This window comes from Amphiura filiformis, chromosome 4, assembly GCF_039555335.1.
Source record: "Amphiura filiformis chromosome 4, Afil_fr2py, whole genome shotgun sequence".
Taxonomy (NCBI): Eukaryota; Metazoa; Echinodermata; class Ophiuroidea; order Amphilepidida; family Amphiuridae; genus Amphiura; species Amphiura filiformis.
The window spans coordinates 34,892,741-34,912,116 of NC_092631.1; positions in this window are offsets into that span (position 1 = coordinate 34,892,741).

Sequence of the window (19,376 nt, forward strand, 5' to 3'; positions counted from 1 at the left end):
TTTTGCACACTTAGGAAGCAGCTATGGTTACCAAACTTTCAGGGATGGTAAATAAGCTTAATATCTAAATTCTGTCGTCAGGTTTTTTGGATAAAGTGTTTACTTTTTGAAAAAAAAATTTTCCATTTTTAATTTTAGGGAATGTTAGAAACCTTGACCTTGACCTAAGGCGTCGGCACGGATGCTGATGCACTCTGCCTTGCCATCTGATCCATGGTGAATCCATGCCATACCACTCGGTCTTTGGCCATTCTTCCTGCTGCTGCTATGGAGGTAATATTTTTAGCTAAGCAGTCTGTTTTGATAGTGTCCATCCATCTTTTGGGAGGTCTTCCACGTGGTCTTTTTCCATGTACATTGCCCTCTATCACAATTTTGGGGTATCTGTCATTTCGCATTCGCTGTATGTGGCCAAAGAAGCGGATCCTTTTTTGAGTGATTTTATCAATGATTGTGTTGTTCAGTCCAAGTGTGTCCCGTATTATGGTGTTGCGTATTCTGTCCAGTCGTGATACGCCCATGATCTTTCTCAAGCACATCATTTCAAAGACTAGGAGTCGGTTTTCCTCTTCTTTCTTGATGGTCCAGGTTTCGGCTCCATACATTAGGATGGATAGTACTAGGACTCTGTATAGTTCAATTTTGGTGGCCTGTTGAATGTCCTTGGCATTCCATATGCTATGAAGTCTTTGGACTGCTCCTAGAGCTTTTCCTATTCTGTGTTTGATGTCTTCTCTGCTTGTACCCCGGGCTTGTACCCTTCTGAGATATGGTGCCTCCCAGGTACACAAACTCATCCACTTGCTTGAGCAGATTGCCATTAATGTTGATGTTAAGGTTGACTTTTTGGCTGCTGATAACCTGTACTTCGGTTTTACCAATATTGATCTTCAGTCCGAGGTTCGAGCTGCTACGAAAGACGTTGTCCACTGCAGTCTGCAGGTGACTAGCAGAGTCAGCTAGCAAGACAATGTCATCGGCGAAGCGGAGGTTTGAGATCATATGTCCCTGGATCAATATTCCTATGTCGGTGTCATGGGTTGCGTACAGCATAACAAGTTCAAGAAGTATGTTGAAGAGTTGTGGGGATAGAAACACTGTAGCTTAAAATAGAAACACTTAATTGGAAAAAACCTAGAATTTAGGTAATTTAGTGTTTCTAGAAAAATCAAAAAAAAAAAAAAAAAGTACCAACATTCCTGTTAAATATAATAACCATTACTCGTTGATGGTCGATAAACGTCCCAATAAATCGGACTTTAACTATGGAAACATGTTAAAGGACATCAAGAAAAATTTCTAAGTTATATTTTGAGCTCTTTCGAGACGAGTAATGGATATATTCTGTAGATTTAGGTTTTGTCTGTGACTGCTAATGTGAGGCCGTCGTAGGTCGTACGGGGCTCAAACTTGGTGGGTGGGTGTAGTTCTGTCCTGGCAAGAAGAAGTTTATGTTCGTTAAGTGATCCGACCCGGGGCCCCCTCCAAGGGGTCATTTGAGGTCAAATGACTAAACACTGTCATATGGGCATGAAACTAGGTCGTACGGGGCTCAAACTCGGTGGGTGGGTGTAGTTCTGTCCTGTCAAGAAGATGTTTATGTTCGTAAGTCATCCGACCCGGGGCCCCCTCCAAGGGGTCATTTGAGGTCAAATGACTAAAAACTGTCATATGGGCATGAAACTAGGTCCTACGGGACTCAAACTCGGTGGGTGGGTGTAGTTCTGTCCTGGCAAGAAGATGTTCATGTTCGTTAAGTCATCTGACACCGGGGTCCGCTCCCAGGGGTCATCTGAGGTCAAATTACTAAAAAGTGTCGTATGGGCATGAAACTTGGTAGGTACAGTCAACATTTAAAACAACATTTTTGAAGGTAATTTTGGGGTCATCCAAGGTCACCACAGGTCATCTGAGGTCAAATTAGTAAAAACTCATATATGGGCATGAAACTTGGTGGGTACAGTCAACATTTAGAGTTATAAGTTTAGATCATTTTGGGGTCATCCAAGGTCACCCAGGGGTCATCTGAGGTCAAATTACTAAAACTGTCGTATGGGCATGAAACTTGGTGGGTACAGTTATCATTTAGAGCCAAATTTTGGAAGGTCATTTTGGGGTCGCCAGGGTCATCTGAGGTCAAATTAGTAAAACTGTCATATGGGCATGTCACCATCAGCCTGGTAATCGCGCCCAGGTGAGAACCGCCAAATATGGTAACCGCTTAGTCTATTTTAAAACGGATGCATCAATGACTATGTTCATCATGTCATTATTGTATCATTCTCACATACATTAGGAAATGAATTTGGAGAATAGAGGCCTTGCATGTGACATATCATCCCGTAAATATGGCGGACTACTCAAATGCATTCAACAAAAGCATGATTGCAATCAAATAGGTTGATGACAACATTTGATTGAATGGACTGCACTCCGCCATAACTACGGTGAAGGACACCGGCTCAAATCCTTTGTTTGGAGCCAATCGATAATTTCATGCAGGGCCTCTATACTTTCTGTTAATAAAATACTATTCTGACCTCACACTCCAGTAATTTCAGATCATTGAGCTCAGTACACGGCCCTGCAAGGTGCTAACACTTCAAAGTGTTCATAGTTGTGGTCGCTAGGGTTCAAATCCCCGCACAGGCATGGAATCCTACGTAATATGTATCATGTTCGCTTCCATCTAGCGATCAATAACCTGAATAACCATTGTGTAATTCAATTCAATGGACAAGCTCATACACATGTGGTTCTTTGATGTCAATCGCATACAATATAACCCGTGATCAATAATGAACGTTGGTCAAAAGACGAGCTTACTGAAGTGATAAATTATGTACATGCAGATTCATCATTTATGAATATTGCCTTGAAAATAATAAAAGCAACTGCTTGATCAACCCAAATGATTTTATTAGCGTTATTTCTAAACCAAATTTCAAAACCACAAAGTGTTTTACCTGACTTTTGACCCAGAAATGTATGAATTTGATGAGAAATTGTGATGAAAAATAATATTTTACAAGTCAGATTCAGAAAGAGAAAATCTCATTACACACGTTAATTACATCACAATCCAAACATAGATGGTTAAGTTCATGGAGAATGTTACAAACTGTTGATTGTTTTGCCATATTGTTTTTCTATAGGGAATAATGTTTTATCGTTAAAATCGGACATGAAAACCTATCAAAAACACAACAAAACGTGCATCGCTATTTGTATGCATGAAACAAATTATAAGAATTGTACAGAAGTGACCTAACACTTATGAAGGCTGTATCTTGAGAACGCGCATGGTCTGGTGCTAGAATCTTGGCAAGGACACTCTGGTGAAATAAAGAAAAATATATGTGATTGATTTTGTGTGACTTTTGAGCGTTAAATGTTTAAAAATTTGAAAGTATACAAAATGCGAGTAACTATGATGTCATCAACATGACCATTATATTCATGATAAATAATTATTGAGACCTAAAAAAGAAATGGTTAACAAATGGTTTGAATACATCGCACGACCTTATAGTAACTTTATCTAGAAATTTGTGCAAGTTACTTGTCAATTTTCGCCAGAAACGATCTTTTTCCTAAGGTTACTGCCCGGCTCATTAGCGCGATATGGGATATTCTTTACCTCGAGTTTACTGCCCTCTGTTGACGACAGGGCTTCGAACTCTTATCAAGGCGATCTAAGAAGTGCAGGGCCGTGAGTAACACATCAAAGAATGTCTTCCAATTCATGAAAACAAATAGATAATCTGCATATCGGATTAAAAGCTTGAGGCATTTCAATTGCAAGGCCCATTACTTATACACCAACAACAACATAGGCCTACAAGTGTATATAATGTAGCATGTGCACACATTATCATGTTGTGGATGGTGAATCAAGCTGCAGTGCCTACCCATTCCCAAATAAATGCAGTGACCAACCGGTGTTCACTCATGATTGACGTACTGATCATTATGTATGATTTAAACTCATAGGTTTTGGCAATTTGGGAGGGGTGGGTTCAAAATGACCCCATAGGATTATACGGGGTAAAATTTCAAATTGCTCAAATACCCCTTTCAAATATATCAAATTATTTAAATAAATACATAAATACATAAATACATAAATACATAAATAAATAAATAAATAAATAAATAAATAAATAAATGAAAAAAAATTGAACAAATTGTAGCGTAGCATTAAAATCATAATAAACATTGCTGGCAGGCGGATTCGAACCAACGACATTGACATTACCAGTCTGATGCTCTAACACTGAGCTATGCCATCATCTAGTAACGAGGGTCGAGTTTTTAGCGTATACAGTGTTTGTCTGTGTAATGCCGCCTTGTGAAATAAATAAATATAAAGTCTCAATTTTTAATTTAAATTTATTTGATAATTTTCTAACCTATATTTTCTTTAGAGCAGGGACAAATATTTCCCTTTTATCTGGCCGCTAAATAAGAATCTACTTCTTTTATTACTGATTTAATTCCGCGATTTGTTCCATTCAGCAATATCAAAGATTAATGTCAAGCATCTCACGACAGATATTCAGTTGGCTTAGTGGTTTTGCACAGTGCTTTTTAACCGAGAGGTACCGAGATCGATTCCCACCTCTGCCTGCAATTTTTTTTCAAGACTAGGAAATAATAACCTGACATTCGCCGCTGACATTCGTACAGCAGAAGCGGAGTTGTAACTTGTTAAACTTTGCTCCTTCCGTAAAAGGGTACATTATTTTAGCATTACATTATTTTTTTCCACATTGCTGGTATTAAATATCAAATGGTCATAATTGGCGGTCACTTCAAATCATCGCCAACTGAACGAGGTTCAGGAATGTCCTCTCATTGTTAATTGTTGGTTAACCCACCACTTGAACAGGATTTATCCATACATACAAAGCAAACAAAGACTTAAGCTTTTTTACGAATGCTATACATAAGTACATAAGCTTATTATCCTCTTCAACAATAAGATTGGTGCTTGACTGGAATTACGTGCTAGTGTCATTGGTTATTGTTAAAAGGCAATAAGGTGTGTAATTGCAATATTTCCTCTGAATAGGAAAGAATCTCTAAATCGAACCATGGATGCTGGTGGTCGAATTAAGCCCGATCCTGACTCCACTTCGCAGCGGTATGCGATGCTTTTCAAACATCTCAGCATCCCGCGATGAAATTAAAATGTACAGGTGGAGTCAGCATCGGGCTTTAAGAATAAAAACCCAATTCGAAATGATGCGCTTGAGAATTCAACAATATAAATAATGGTAGCTCTATTATAATACACATTAATGATAAAATTCCAAAATATAATACGTTTTCTGTCTTTGCTTGTCACGTGGTAGGCCTATGTTGAAGTTGCGATTATATTTTTAAATAAGTTTCAAATGAATAACAACAAGACAAGCGGCCGAGTGGTCTAAGGCGCTAGGCTCATAGAGTACTAAGCGTTGCGCCGTGAGTTCGAACCCCGCCTCTGCCAAACTTTAAAAGAAGTAAATTAAAATTTGACTTTTTTAATTTCATATTTGGGAAATGTGACTGGGAGAATTTATGTATGGTGTGGAGTGGTGTGATAGGGCATGTACTTTAACTGGCCGGCGCGGTCCGGTGACTAAGTCTTTATTGGGCGTTTTATCGGCAGTCAACGAGTAATGCGCTAAGTTATAAAATAAACTTGGTTTGTATTATTCTGTAATATATTGGCAGCAAACTGAAACTTCAAACTTTTATATACAACTGCTATAAAGGAGAGAAAAATCAGTTTTAATAAAATCTTTTGTTTTCAAAAATGTTGCTATTTTGAGAAATTGGCAAAGTGCCAAAAGCCCTTCCCTGTAGTAATTCAATGGGATTTTGAGATGACAAAAAATTGGGTAACTCAAAAACGCTTTGTTGGAAAAAATTAAAACTTGGCAAGTAAGGTTTTCTCATCAATACACACATCCTATATCATTTTCAAGGAGTTCTGAGCATGACACCGTAGCCGATACAGCCACCTTATGGGCTTATAGCAGCGACCCCCTGTTATATGTTCATTCCAGGGCTCAATGCACCGTGGTCCTGATCGGCGCCGCTCATTAAGACTAACTTATATTTCTTTTATAATTGTAAATATTTGTACTTGTAACTTTAATATTACAACTTAAATTGTAAATATTTGTATTTGTAACTTTAATATTCACTATACCAGTTTGTTTGGTGAATGTTAATGAAATATTTATTTATTGATTGATTGATTGATCCCAAAGGTCAAAGATAAGAGGTCGAAGGTCAAATTGCAAAATTGGTCCAATTGAGCTCAAATTCAACAGGGAATGATTCTTACGACATTCTTAACATGTTAAAAATATTTATGACCCCACATGTCATTATAGTTTAGGGGTCAAAGGTCAAATTTTAGAATTGGTCAAATCGAGCTCAAATTCAACAGAAATAATCCTTACGACATTTTAAACAAGTAGCAAACATTATTGACCCCAAATGTCAAAGTTTAGGGGTAAGGTCAAATTTTAAAATTGGTCCAATCAAGCTCAAATTCATCAGGAATGATCCTTACGACATTCTAAACATGTTACAAACATTAACGACCACACAGGTCAAAGTTTAGCGGAAGAGGTCAAATTTCAAAATTGGTCCAAGCGAGCTCAAGTTCAGCAGGAATGGTCCTTACGACATTCTAAAATATATTACAAACATTAATGACCCCAAAGGTCAAATTTTAGGGGTCAAAGGTCAAATTTCAAAATTGGTCCAACCGAGCTCAAATTCAACAGGAATAGTCATTACAAAATCTAAACATGCTTAAAATATTTATTAACCTAAGGTCAAAGTTTAGGGGTCAAATGTAAAATTTCAAAATTGGTCCAACCGAGCTCAAATTCAACAGGAATAATCAATATTGTTCCAATCGAGCTCAAATTTATGTTAAATTTATTTGTGACCCAACAAGTCAAAATTTAGGGGTCAAAAGTTTTATAAATAAATAAATTAATTAATTAATTAATTAATTAATTAATTAATTAATTAATTAATTAATTAATTAATTAATTAATTAATTAATTAATTAAGGTCAAATTTTAAATTGGTCCAATCCAGCTCGAATGACCTTTACGACATTAACATGTTAAAATATTTATGACCCCGCAGGTCAAAGTTTAGCTGTCAAAGGTCAAATTTTGGTCCAACTGAGCTCAAATTCAATAGGAACGACATTTTTCAACAAGAATGATCTTTACAACATTCTAAACATGTTACAAACATTAATGACCACAACGATCAAAGTTGTCAAGGGGTCAAGGGTTCGAGCTCAAATTCAACAGGAATTATCCTAACGACATTCTAAACATGATTAAAATATTTATGACCTAAAAAGTCAGTTTAGTGGTCAAAGGTCAAATTTCAAAAATGGTCCAATCGAGCTCAAATTCAACAGGAATTATCCTTACAACACCTGTCCCTGATTTTACAGAGACCTGGGCACTCAAATGGGGCACTCATATATTGGAGAACCGAATTAGTATCGAATGTTACACATAATTTGGCACCCGAATGTTGGAAAAACAACACTTGTCTCTAATTAGAAGACAAGGTTGCTACGTCGGCACGCATAGAAGGTGATAAAAGTGGTTTTTCAAGTAAAGTGTTTGGATGCGATTAGGCCTTTTTATTTTATAGGCCTTTTGGTCTAACGGCTCGCATCCAAACACTTTACTTGGAAAACCACTTTTATCACTCTGATGTTCCGCAGAATTGGGCATCGTTTTGTCTTTTCCATGGGTCTTTTCCCTAAGAGCAGTAAGCTGCACACAATATAAATAAACAGGCTCCGGACGCATGGTGGTTTCATGTTCACAGTTTTAATTCTACATGAATCTCTCAAGTCGTGTTCACACAGTCGGGTTTAAGTCACTTAATACCGGTAGTAAATCACTAATACCGGTTATAAGTCGCTTATTACCGGTAATAACTCACTTATATCCGTGTGAACACGACTTCATTCTTACCAATAAAGACTGAACCAGAGTGTAAGCTTTGTCTATTATTCATAATGCGCTTGAATGCGTAACGAACTACGTTGTGGTTTAAAATGATTAGATTTTCGTCTGTACGCCTCGGTGTACGTGGCCTTTAAATGGTCACATACAGGAATCGCACGCGTAGCCCTACGCGAGGCATGTACGATAGAAAAGAACGGATCGAGGGTCTGAACTAGGTCTCAAGAACGGATCAGATAAAAACCATTGAGCAACGAAGGATCCAATTGCTTATTACGAACCCACACGGCAGGCTGGTGATAACATCACGTTCAAGAGCCTAATCCCTTATTATTGTCTGATTCGGCGCGAGTTTAAAAGCACGTGTCCTCAACAAAACAGGATGCGCGCGCATACAGCCGCCATGGAACGACAGCTGTGTACCGACTGTTTGGTAGACGACACGTGTATACTACTTTAGGCCTATATGCGACACGCGTCACCTCATTTCACGGACGAAAGTCTATTCATATTCATTGCCTCATTTCAAATATATAGTTTTAGTTTTGGATTTGGTTTTGGTCACGTGGTTTCCTATTGTCCTGCCTAACCACTTGAATCATAAGATATCGAACTCATTGTTTCTACCTTTTGTTTAAAACCGAACATTTGTGTCAGTCAGTTTCGGTTTTGGTTTCAGTTTCTTATAAGTGGTGTGGATCGTAAAATTATTTGATTTGAAGTTACCTACTCTAAGTATACAAAAGAAATGTTTAAATTTCGCAGTGCAATATTCACGAGCAGAGAAGTCGAACAAAGCAGTCTACATTTGAAAGCATTGATTTAGTTTGAAAGCATTGACTTGAGACTACGAATTAGCCTAAGCTGATTTCACTGTGAAAATATATAGACCATCGAAATATTTCCACAGACATTACAATAGGCACTTGACAGATTATGACTTCAGTGTTATAAACACTATTATACACAGCTCTATTTATGTGCATGTCGCATGACGGAAGATCAATATCATAGAAAGCTGGTTTAAACTAACTTTTATTCAATTTATTTATTGGAGAATAGAGAGAGAGATAGAAGAGATCGCCAGGGAAAGAGGGTATGTGTGTGTGTGGGGAGGGGGTAAGGGTAAGGGAGAAAGAGAAACAGAGGGAGAGAGCATTGGAAGTGGGAAGGGAAGGAGGGGAGAGGGGGCTCAAGAGTGGAGTGGAATAATAGGGAAGAGTCGATATCGAGTGTGGGGAGGGGGAGGGAGGAGGTTATATATAGGTGGCGGAGGGAATCGCTTTGACCAGAGAAATATTTGGTGTGGTTTTCAACAACATCTAAGAAATAACTCTGTTTGGAGCGAGGTAATTTTGCCATCAAGGTTTTGTTCTTGTTGTTGTTGTTGGTATTTCAAGGACTTCCGCAGAGTTAAAACTTGGTTCCAAGCCTTAATCACAAAAAAAACCACGACATAAACATGAAAACCTTAAATTACACTAAATATACCATACACCAATAACATGTGCCGGGGAGCAGTCAGTAATACATTGAAAGTGATCATTGTATGTGAATATGCACGGGTTGTAACCTACGGTAAGCCTAACTTAGGAGCTTAGGAGGTCTATCGGTAAAGCAAATAAATTATAATTTGCTATTGAAAAAAGAGGGCTTGTCCGGATCTCGTCTTTTTAGTCAATGACAACACGTGCTGATGACAGAAGAACACATGCTATAATGGGAGTTTTAAAAGAATTTAAAACTAGTGGCAAATGGTGGTCATAGACCACAAACCTAGCTGGGGCATGTTGGTGTTGTGGAGGTATCTGACCCCTACAAAATGTTCCAAAAATGCTCCCCTGGTCATGGGGTTTGTTTTCACCGAGTTTGAGTCCCGTACTCCTAACAGATGTCCAAAAAATTCAATTCTAAGATTTGACCCCAGATGACCTTTGACCTGACCTATGCATGATGTTCCATAATGTTCTCCTGGTCTTGAGGTTTGTTGTCACCATGTTTGAGCCCCGTACCTCTTACAGATATCCAGAAAATGAAATTCTACGATTTGACCCCAGATGACCTTTGACATGACCCTTGCACAGTGTTCCAAAATGTTCCCCAGGTCAGTAAGTTTGTTGTTGTGGAGTTTGAGCCCCGTACCCCTAACAGATGTCCAGAAAATGCATTTAGAAAATTTGACCTCTACATGACCTTTGACCTGACCCCTGCAAAATGTTCCCCTGGTCATGAGATTTGTTGTCACTGAGTTTGAGCCCCATACCCCTTGCAGATATCCAGAAAATGAAGTTATAAAGATTTGACCCCGATACCCTTTGACCTGTCCCCTGCAAAGTGTTCCAACATGTTCCCCTGATCATTAAGTTTGTTGTCACCAAGTTTGAGCCCCGTACCCCTTACAGATGTCCAGGAAATGCGTTTCTAAAATTTGACCTCTGCATTTCCTTTGACCTGACCCCGCAAAATGTTCCCCTGGTCATGAGATTTATTGTATCGAGTTTGAGCCCATACTCCTTACAGATGTCCAGATAATGCAATTGTAAGATTTTACCCCTTAATGACCTTTGACCCCAATTCTGTGTGCAAGGTATGGGCACTGGGTAAAGCCCATGCACATGTGTAAGTAACGTCATTGTAATATGTAATATGTGGCAGAAGAAGCATTTTGAAGATATTTGGTTATATACCGAAAATGCCCCTTTATTGACCTTTGATCCCAATTCTGTTTGCACCATATGGGCACTGGATATAGGCGATACATATGTGCAAGTTACGTAATTGTAGGGTGTAACATGTAGGAGGAGAAGCATTTTGAAGTTTGTTGCCAGAAGAAGAAGAAGAAAGAAAGAACTAGTGGCAAATGGTGTTTTGGAGGTATCTGACCCCTGCAAAATGTTCCAAAAATGCTCCCCTGGTCATGAGGTTTGTTGTCACCGAGTTTGAGTCCCATATAGTATACGACTTACAGATGCCCAGAAAATTAAATTCTACGATTTGACCTAGATGACCTTTGACCTGACCCCTGTACAGCATTCCAAAGTGTTCCCCTGGTCAGTAAGTTTGTTATCACAGAGTTTGAGCCCCATACCCCTTAGATGTCCAGAAAATGCATTTCTAAAATTTGACCTCTACATGACCTTTGACCTGACCCCTTCAAACTGTTCCCATGTTCATGAGATTTGTTGTCACTGAGTTTGAGCCCCATACCCCATACAGATATCCAGAAAATGAAATTATATGATTTGACCCCAGTTAACCTTTGACATGACCCCTGCAAAGTGTTCCAAAATATTCCCCTGGTCATTAAGTTTGTTGTCACAGAGTTTGAGCACTGTACCCCTTACAGATGTCCAGAAAATGCATTTCTAAAATTTGACCTCTGCATGACCTTTGACCTGACCCCTGTAAAATGTTCCCCTGGTCATGAAATTTGTTGTCACTGAGTGTGAGCCACACACCCCTTACAGATATCGAGATAAGGCAAAATAGATTTTACCCCTTAATGACCTTTGACCCCAATTCTGTGTGCAAGGTATGGGCACTGGGTAAAGCCGATGCACATGTGTAAGTGACGTCATTGTGCTATGTAATATGTGGCAGAAGAAGCATTTTGAAGGTATTTGATTATATACCGGTAATGTCCCCTTAATGACCTTTGACCCCAATTCTGTTTGCATCCTATGGGCATTGGATATAGGCGATACATATGTGCAAGTTACGTAATTGTAGGGTGTGACATGTAGGAGGAGAAGCAATTTGAAGTTATTGCCAGAAAGAAGAAGCAGAAAGATCCGATAGCAAAACAGTACCTAGCTCGGGGGTTGAAAAACCCCCAGCTAGGTAAGAATCGGAGAGCATTACAGTACCTAGCTGGGGGTGTAAATCCCCCAGCTAGGTAAATAAATTGTTGTTGTTGATCTGATCGTGACAATATTGTATAGCGCAAAACTGACTTAAACAGTCAATATGGTTATATCCCGGGGTTATATGGGTCTTACAGGGTGACATGACAGGACTAAAACCCCTGAGAGTGACACATGATACATACCGTAGTACTGATTGCTCCTCGCATCGTAAGTGACAAAAATTGCAAATTTATATATACCCTTTACCCATATCCAATGATTATTACAGAGTGTATCTCAAAAAAAAATCGAGTCAAAGTAAATTTGCTGTGGCATGCCCAAATTTCCCTCGTACAATTTTTATACGTTGAGCTATAGGCAATTCATTGCGTTCACTTGAAATTATAACGTTTTTTGAGATACACCTTGTATATTAAATCCTTTTTACTATATTAATAAACACTCTGGCCGTAACCACGTCACCAAAATAGAGGTTATCTGTTGAGGCGAGTCGGAGCGGAGCATGACCTTGCGGTGTCTGACTCAATATTGAGACAAATATAGCCTACAAGAATGGTGTTGTTTCTAAAGTATACGGTTGTCATACTCCAAACAGGTGCTTGAGTTTCCTTCGGAGGAAAACACTCGTTAATATGGTATGAAGCTTTGGGTGACAAAAGTGGTGATCCGAAAAACAAACTATAAGAAAAGAAGGCATAAGCGGGGCATGAAGCTAACACAAAGATTACGAGACTGAAAAAGGCCGAAAATCGTTACTGCAATTACAGGGAACCTGACTCAGTACAGCAAATAGGATACAACAAATAGGATACAACAAAAACCAATTCTATTAAGCTAGCGCTTAATGTGAACTCCCCTTAAAACGCCGAAAAAGTACCAGTTATTTATATTAATGACGTCATGAACATGCTTTTATTGTTCCTGACATGATTAAAGACCTTTTTTGCGAGAATCACATGACCTCATCATTGCAGTTTTAGATTTTCAGTCTTTTATAATCGTTTGCAGTCCTGCAGTCCTTACCCTGTAGTTTTTTTCCGGCCACCACTTCTCATTTTTAACCGAAAACCTCTATTTTGAGGATATTTCAATACTTACGGTCAGTGTAGAAGACTATAATAATTGTTTTACTTTAAGCCTTAATGATAAATCTATTCATATTCATTGTCATATACGGAAAGTATTGTGCCATTGAACATGATGGTATTATTAAAGTTATACATTCTTTTAAACGATTAGTCAAGAAAAACGGAGAAGAACCGTGAGGATTTTGTGATTAAGCCTTGGTCCAATTAAACTCGATGGCACAAATCCACCTTGTTATACAATGCCATTGTAATGTCTCTGATCATAACGATTGAGAAAAATTACGGTTTGATCTATCTGAAATTTATGATTATCAAATTACAAGTAAAAAAAGGTCAAATGTCGAAATTTATTCTCCAGGGGTCAAAACCTAAAAAACGTTCCAATTTTCATAAAACAATGGTCTCTGATTGTATGATGCTAATACCAATTCAAATAAAGAATAGTTTGCACCATGTCTCGCTACATAGGTAACCGGATGTCGCAGATCGACTAAACTATACTTTTCTGAATCGCTTTGACCAGAGAAATATTCCTTTCTAGGGTCTATGTCAACAACGTCTAAGACATAACTCTGTTTGGAGCGAGGTAATTTTGCCATCAGGGTTTTGTTCTTGTTGTTGTTGTTGTTGTTGGTATTTCAAGGACTTCCGCAGAGTTAAAACTTGGTTCCAAGCCTTAATCACAAAATAAAACACGACATAAATATGAAAACCTTAAATTACATTTAATATACCCTACACCAATAACATGTGCCGGGGAGCAGTCAGTAATACATTGAAAGTGATCATTGTATGTGAATATGCACGGGTTGTAACCTACAGTAAGCCTAACTTACGAGCTCAGGAGGTCTATCGGTAAAGCAAGTAAATTGTAATTTGCTATTGAGAAAAGAGGGCTTGTCCGGATCTCGTCTTTTTAGTCAATGACAATATGTGCTGATGACAGAAGAACACATGCTATAATGGGAGTTTAAAAAGAATTAAAAAAAAAATTGTTGTTGTTGATCTGATCGTGACAATATTGTATAGCGCAAAACTGACTTAAACAGTCAATATGGTTATATCCCGGGGTTATATGGGTCTTACAGGGTGACATGACAGGACTAAAACCCCTGAGAGTGACACATAATACATACCGTAGTACTGATTGCTCCTCGCATCGTAAATGACAAAATTTGCAAATTTATATAACCTTTTACCCATATCCAATGATTATTACAGAGTGTATCTCAAAAAAAAAATCGAGTCAAAGTAAATTTGCTGTGGCATGCCCAACTTTCCCTCGTACAATTTTTATACGTTGAGCTATAGGCAATTCATTGCGTTCACTTGAAATTATAACGTTTTTGAGATACACCTTGTATATTAAATCCTTTTTACTATATTAATAAACACTCTGGCCGTAACCACGTCACCAAAATAGAGGTTATCTGTTGAGGCGAGTCGGAGCGGAGCATGACCTTGCGGTGTCTGACTCAATATTGAGACAAATATAGCCTACAAGAATGGTGTTGTTTCTAAAGTATACGGTTGTCATACTCCAAACAGGTGCTTGAGATTCCTTCGGAGGAAAACACTCAAAAGTTTCGTTAATATGGTATGAAGCTTTGGGTGACAGCAGAAAGTCACACAGAAGTGGTGATCCGAAAAAACAAATTATAAGGAAAGAAGGCATAAGCGGGGCATGAAGCTAACACAAAGATTACGAGACTGAAAAAGACCGAAAATCGTTACTGCAATTACAGGGAACCTGACTCAGTACAGCAAATAGGATACAACAAATAGGATACAACAAAAACCAATTATATTAAGCTAGCGCTTAATGTGAACTCCCCTTAAAACGCCGAAAAAGTACCAGTTATTTATATTAATGACGTCATGAACATGCTTTTATTGTTCCTGACATGATTAAAGACCTTTTTGCGAGAATCACATGACCTCATCATTGCAGTTTTAGATTTTCAGTCTTTTATAATCGTTTGCAGTCCTGCAGTCCTTACCCTGTAGTTTTCTTCCGGCCACCACTTCTCATTTTTAACCGAAAACCTCTATTTTGAGGATATTTCAATACTTACGGTCAGTGTAGAAGACTATAATAATTGTTTTACTTTAAGCCTTAATGATAAATCTATTCATATTAATTGTCATATACGGAAAGTATTGTGCCATTGAACATGATGGTATTATTAAAGTTATACATTCTTTTAAACGATTAGTCAAGAAAAACGGAGAAGAACCGTGAGGATTTTGTGATTAAGCCTTGGTCCAATTAAACTCGATGGCACAAATCCACCTTGTTATACAATGCCATTGTAATGTCTCTGATCATAACGATTGAGAAAAATTACGGTTTGATCTATCTGAAATTTATGATTATCAAATTACAAGTAAAAAAGGTCAAATGTCGAAATTTATTCTCCAGGGGTCAAAACCTAAAAAACGTTCCAATTTTCATAAAACAATGGTCTCTGATTGTATGATGCTAATACCAATTCAAATAAAGAATAGTTTGCACCATGTCTCGCTACATAGCTAACCGGATGTCGCAGATCGACTAAACTATACTTTTCTGAATCGCTTTGACCAGAGAAATATTCCTTTCTAGGGTCTATGTCAACAACGTCTAAGACATAACTCTGTTTGGAGCGAGGTAATTTTGCCATCAGGGTTTTGTTCTTGTTGTTGTTGTTGTTGGTATTTCAAGGACTTCCGCAGAGTTAAAACTTGGTTCCAAGCCTTAATCACAAAATAAAACACGACATAAATATGAAAACCTTAAATTACATTTAATATACCCTACACCAATAACATGTGCCGGGGAGCAGTCAGTAATACATTGAAAGTGATCATTGTATGTGAATATGCACGGGTTGTAACCTACGGTAAGCCTAACTTACGAGCTCAGGAGGTCTATCGGTAAAGCAAGTAAATTGTAATTTGCTATTGAGAAAAGAGGGCTTGTCCGGATCTCGTCTTTTTAGTCAATGACAATACGTACTGATGACAGAAGAACACATGCTATAATGGGAGTTTAAAAAGAATTAAAAAAAAAATTGTTGTTTAGCGCAAAACTGACTTAAACAGTCAATATGGTTATATCCCGGGGTTATATGGGTCTTACAGGGTGACATGACAGGACTAAAACCCCTGAGAGTGACACATAATACATACCGTAGTACTGATTGCTCCTCGCATCGTAAATGACAAAAATTGCAAATTTATATAACCTTTTATCCATATCCAATGATTATTACAGAGTGTATCTCAAAAAAAAAATCGAGTCAAAGTAAATTTGCTGTGGCATGCCCAACTTTCCCTCGTACAATTTTTATACGTTGAGCTATAAGCAATTCATTGCGTTCACTTGAAATTATAACGTTTTTTGAGATACACCTTGTATATTAAATCCTTTTTACTATATTAATAAACACTCTGGCCGTAACCACGTCACCAAAATAGAGGTTATCTGTTGAGGCGAGTCGGAGCGGAGCATGACCTTGCGGTGTCTGACTCAATATTGAGACAAATATAGCCTACAAGAATGGTGTTGTTTCTAAAGTATACGGTTGTCATACTCCAAACAGGTGCTTGAGTTTCCTTCGGAGGAAAACACTCAAAAGTTTCGTTAATATGGTATGAAGCTTTGGGTGACAGCAGAAAGTCACACAGAAGTGGTGATCCGAAAAACAAACTATAAGGAAAGAAGGCATAAGCGGGGCATGAAGCTAACACAAAGATTACGAGACTGAAAAAGACCGAAAATCGTTACTGCAATTACAGGGAACCTGACTCAGTACAGCAAATAGGATACAACAAATAGGATACAACAAAAACCAATTCTATTAAGCTAGCGCTTAATGTGAACTCCCCTTAAAACGCCGAAAAACTATCAGTTATTTATATTAATGACGCATATTAATGAACATGCTTTTATTGTTCCTGACATGATTAAAGACCTTTTTTGCGAGAATCACATGACCTCATCATTGCAGTTTTAGATTTTCAGTCTTTTATAATCGTTTGCAGTCCTGCAGTCCTTACCCTGTAGTTTTCTTCCGGCCACCACTTCTCATTTTAACCGAAAACCTCTATTTTGAGGATATTTCAATACTTACGGTCAGTGTAGAAGACTATAATAATTGTTTTACTTTAAGCCTTAATGATAAATCTATTCATATTCATTGTCATATACGGAAAGTATTGTGCCATTGAACATGATGGTATTATTAAAGTTATACATTCTTTTAAACAATTAGTCAAGAAAAACGGAGAAGAACCGTGAGGATTTTGTGATTAAGCCTTGGTCCAATTAAACTCGATGGCACAAATCCACCTTGTTATACAATGCCATTGTAATGTCTCTGATCATAACGATTGAGAAAAATTACGGTTTGATCTATCTGAAATTTATGATTATCAAATTACAAGTAAAAAAGGTCAAAGTCGAAATTTATTCTCCAGGGGTCAAAACCTAAAAAACGTTCCAATTTTCATAAAACAATGGTCTCTGATTGTATGATGCTAATACCAATTCAAATAAAGAATAGTTTGCACCATGTCTCGCTACATAGGTAACCGTATGTCGCAGATCGACTAAACTATACTTTTCTGAATCGCTTTGACCAGAGAAATATTTGGTGTGGTTTTCAACAACATCTAAGACATAACTCTGTTTGGAGCGAGGTAATTTTGCCACCAATGTTTTGTTCTTGTTGTTGTTGGTATTTCAAGGACTTCCGCAGAGTTAAAACTTGGTTCCAAACCTTAATCACAAAAACCACGACATAAACATGAAAACCTTAAATTACACTTTTTGCAACTGGACTAAATATACCATACACCAATAACATGTGCCAGGGAGCAGTCAGTAATACATTGAAAGTGATCATTGTATGTGAATATGCACGGGTTGTAACCTACGGTAGGCCTAGAGCTTAGGAGGTATGTCGGTAAAGCATATAAATTGGAATTTACTATTGAGAAAAGAGGGCTTGTCCGAATCTCGTCTATTTGGCCAATGATAACACGTGCTGATGACAGAAGAACACATGCTATAATGGTAGTTTAAAAAGAATTTAAAAAAAAAACCTGTTGTTGTTGATCTGATCGTGACTTTTATATAGCGCAAAACTGACTTAAACAGTCAATATGGTTATATCCCGGGGTTATATGGGTCTTACAGGGTGACATGACAGGACTAAAGCCCCTGAGAGTGACACATAATACATACCGTAGTACTGATTGCTCCTCGCATCGTAAGTGACAAAAATTTATATAACATTTTTACCCATATCCAATGATTATTACAGAGTGTATCTAAAAAAAAAATTGAGTCAAAATTTGCTGGGACATGCCCAACTTTCCCTCGTACAATATTTATTACGTTGAGGCATAGGCAATTCATTGTGTTCAGTTGGAATTATAACATTTTTTGAGATACACCCTGTATATTAAATCCTTTTTACTATTAATAAACACTCTGGCCCAACGTCACCAAAATAGAGGTTATCTGGTTAGGCGAGTCGGAGCGGAGCATGACCTTGCGGCGTTTGCACTCAATATTCGCCGTAGAAGTGACGTAATAATCTGATTAACTACCATGACAATAGATGAATACAATTTTTGAATAGATCGCCCTGCACTACAAACAGATTGCACTCTAACAGGTGCGAGTGATCAGCATAGTATGCATATTCTATAGTTACGATACGGGTCTTTTTCCCTGTCTTTGACATCTATGGTTCAATGCATAGGTACCGAGTGAACGTTGTAGTGCAGGGCGATATATTCAATATTGTATTCATCTATTGCTATGGCAGCTAATCCGATTAATTACGTCACTTCTACGGCAAATTGAGACAAATATATAAAAGAATGGTGTTGGTTCTAAATAAAGTATATCACAAGAGCGTCATATCCCCACAGAGTTTCCTTCGGAGGAGGAAACACTCAAATGTTTCGTTAATATGGTATAGCTTTGGGTGACAGCAGAAAGTCACACAGAAGTTGTTATCCGAAGAAAACTATAAGGAAAGAAGGCATGAGCGGGGGTAAGAGTCTAACACAAAGATTACGAGACTGAAAAAGACTGAAAATCTTCTTCTGCAATTATAGGGAACCTGACTACAATAAATAGGATACAACAAAAAAGACCAAATCTATAGGCTAGCAGTTAATGTGAACTCCCCTTCTAACGCCGAAAAAGGATTAAATTATTTTTTATTAATGACGTCATAAACATGCTCTTATTGTTCCTGACGTGATTAAAGACATTCTTTTCGCGAGAATCACGTGACCTTATAATTGCAGTTTTAGATTTTCATTCTCGTATAATCTGTTGCAGTCCTGCAGTCTTTCCTGTGTAGTTTTCATCATGCCACAACTTCTCATTTTTAACTGAAAACCTCTATTTT